Genomic DNA, 3481 nt, shown 5'->3' with positions numbered 1-3481 from the left:
TTGTCCTCCTTATTCCAATTCTTTCTTTTTGGCTAGTCTCTTTTTTTCAATCCAGAACTCTTAATTGGTGTCCAGTGGTGTTTGAAAGCAAGGAGTGAATTTTAGAAAAAGGAATTCTCAGCAGAGAAATAAAAGGTGAATATGTAAAGATGTAATAATGGGAAAAAAAATGAAAAACAAGTTAAAATATCATCTAGCTGGATATGCAACTATTTTCTCACTTACTCCCTTTCTTTCACCTCTACCTTCAAATCTTCAATAATTCACTTTAAACAACAGTTCAAAGTTTCTTTTGCTCTTCAGAAATGAGAAAACATTTTTTTCTCATCTCTTTCAGAATAAGGTTCTGCAGATTCAAGATCGGCATTCCAGTTCTATATTCTCCACAAAAGAAAACATTCCATTTTCCACCTTATTAAGAAACCTCAGGACTTGTATATATTAAGTTGCTTCTGATTTCTTCTGAGTTCCACTGGATATAATCAGAACAAATTAGGTTTTCCTCTACAACAATAGGCCCATTCTAGATAATACTCTAGTAAACCTCTGGCATGTTTGGAGGTAAAGCATATTTTCTAAAATATGTGGACCTTGTTACATATAGTATGACAACAGTCTCCCTACTCCTGGTATTCAGTCCTGCTAGCGATAAATAACTTTCCTAATAATATGCATTTTAGCATTTTGTAAATCATGCAGACCTCCCTGTATGTACATCTTATAGACTGCGATCTTGCATAATTTAGATACTTTTAAAATTTCCTTTCGAAGTGGACATTTATACTTGATTTGCAAGATTTTAACAAGTATTTTAATTCATTCAGGGATAGGGAAAGGGTAAGTGACTGGGCAAACATTTGGCAAATCAGGTGTTTTAGTGGTGGAATACAAAAGAATTACAGGAGAAATGCAACTTCTCATTCATACACAATAAATGAGGATTCCAGATAGGAAAAAAGATTAAAAATGAGATGGCGTTTAGTAATAATGAATGTCTATTCATACACCATTTCAGCAAAACCTAGGTCTTATCTTAACTACATCCTCATTCCATTTATTCCAAACTTACAGAGCTGAAGACAATTTCTGAAATTGTTCATTAGAACTCAAGCAGCGAAGGTGCTCCAGCTACTTTTTTTTCCCCCCAATAACCCTCCTCACAATAATCATAAAATGAAGTTATGTAACCCAATTCAACTGAAAATTTGCTATGGTTGTAAATACTATTCTTTACAAATCACAAAAAAACTGTAATTTTGTAAAAAAAAATTTTATTGAAATAAAATCCACACAACAGCAAAAAAATTCAAAAGTTAATACAATTTTCTTCCTATCAATAGTCAACTGTAGATAAATTGGTGAAGTTAGCAAAATCAGAATGCGATTATAAATGCAGTTTTGGTTAAATATATTCAGAAATTCACATAGTATAGATTCTGATCCATTATACATCACCTCTATAGAGTAAATACACATTCATCCATCAGATCTGTAGAACGACTAAGATGTTCTTTTATGGTAGTTTGCATGATGCCCTAGGAAAGGCAGCAAGTTGTATAGTTATCTCCTTTGGGCCAAAATCTCTGTCCTCAAACTATGCAACCTACTACCTCTACCCAGGAGCTCACCATATTATCCACATTATCATACTGTAGTTCTTTTCTGTAATAGAAAGTTAATGAACTATTTTAAACACTACATATTGAAATTATCTTGGAGCCTGAGGGATATCCCATTTTCCTTATTAAAATAACAGTTCACTGCTATCAAGACTCTAGAGCTGCATTACAAAAGCATATTATAATTTAAAAATATTATATATCAGCCAAAAATAAAATGTTCTTCCCACTCAACATTATTTTTCTCCCTTTACTGAAGGCTCCAAATACTTGATATTACAAGTTCATGAATGGATAATCACCCTTTGGTATTTTGCCAAAGTGCTTGAGAAACACAGCAATAGTCTGTTCAACTGTAGGCAGTATTGTAACCAAGACAAACCCTACCTTCAAGTTACCCACACATGTACTTTTAATGCAGGACTCACTGATCAGCAGTAGTAACCTTCCCTGCTCATTCACTCTACCATCTTGACAGAGGTAAATGAAAAGAGTACATCAGAAGTGTGCTGGAATCTGCTAACTTTCCTCATTACAGCAGTTCAGTTGTTTACTGGGTACTTCACTGTGCCATTCTAAAAGGACAAAATATTGAGACCAGATTAAGTGTAACAAAATTAAGAGGCTTCGGATAATAAAATTACAGAGGCATTTCAATAAGGTTAACACAAGGGAACACAAGTCAAATACAAAAAATGTGGTAGTCTACAATTTTCACAAATTTACATTTGGATAAAAATAATCTAAAATATGTGATGAAAATAATGTAAAAAGCTGAAATCTGGAGTTAACAGAATATGCAAAAAACTGCACTACATTTCAAAGATTAAAGACGATGACAGTTATCCCAATTCCTGTGCAGACTTCAAAAACTGCAAAGTACACAAGGGAGAAAATTGAGAGCCAAGAAAAATTATAATACTTGGAATAAGTACCATGAGATTGTGTTAACAATCCTGTAAACCAAAACTTTTAACTGAGATCGGTAAGATACAATCATTACTGCTTATCACGAAGATATTCTGCTACCTTGGGAAAGACAGTAGGTTGTATAGTTATCTCCCAGTGTGGGTGTGACCCTAAAACTATACAACCTACTACCTCATCACAAAGTGCAAATTCTATTCCAGTTCTGTTCATTGTAAAGAATTAATGCACTCTGGAAGCAGGGTAAATTCATTACTATGTGTCAAATCAGAAAAATCAAACTTGTGCATATACAGTTAAATTAGACATTTGTACATAATTTTGATTAAATACATAAAAATGTAGAAAGGCAACATGATTATTTGGAAGTATGGGATTAGTTATACCCTGTCCATATCAGGATTTCTGTAGAATAAAAGTTTGCTCATGAATTCCTGTTTAAATGTGTATTTTCCAGTAAGGACTGTTCAGAGAATCAAATCCAGCAGCAATCTTGATTCTGTTGTTGACACCATCAGAAGTATAACAGAAAACAGTCCAAGCTTAGATTGCATTTTTCTATTAGGAAATACAGCTCACTGCCGCACGGATTGCATCAGGAAAACAACTTACAAATGCACTCTAATACTATAACACAGCACACTACTTAACATAGTTTGTGAATCCATCATATATTTCTAGACCTGTTCAATCCAGTAAGTGACATTTCCAAAATGTGCCAACACACTATTAATATAATTTAGCTACTTTGCCAAACACATGACATTTGAAACTTCAATGAATTGAATAGATGTAAAATAGTTGATTTACAAACTAATCTTAAAGGTTATTTGTGCACACATCTGCATTTTTCTCTCACTCTATTCAAAATCCCTTAATTATTTTGTTCCCCTAAATGTGTCCATTTTCTAAATTTGAGGCCTCATTATGCATGA

At 33.2% G+C, this 3481-nt stretch overlaps 1 long non-coding RNA gene across 3 annotated transcripts in view; it reads right to left on the bottom strand.

The window, feature by feature from the left end:
* Positions 1 to 636: 636 nt before the first annotated feature.
* LOC134356889 (uncharacterized) overlaps positions 637 to 3481 on the bottom strand; it is a 28031-nt gene continuing 25186 nt past the window's right edge. For 2 of the 3 annotated variants that reach the window (XR_010020458.1, XR_010020457.1), the window contains exon 7: positions 2058 to 2194. This is a non-coding gene — a long non-coding RNA (uncharacterized LOC134356889). Of the gene's footprint in view, positions 2195 to 3481 lie in introns of all 3 variants that reach the window. The other variant, XR_010020459.1, reaches the window with a different exon arrangement.

Source organism: Mobula hypostoma, chromosome 15 (assembly GCF_963921235.1).
Source record: "Mobula hypostoma chromosome 15, sMobHyp1.1, whole genome shotgun sequence".
In the NCBI taxonomy this organism is placed as follows: domain Eukaryota; kingdom Metazoa; phylum Chordata; class Chondrichthyes; order Myliobatiformes; family Myliobatidae; genus Mobula; species Mobula hypostoma.
Note: the sequence above shows the minus strand (reverse complement) of the source record. Positions and strands in the feature narration are given on the sequence as shown.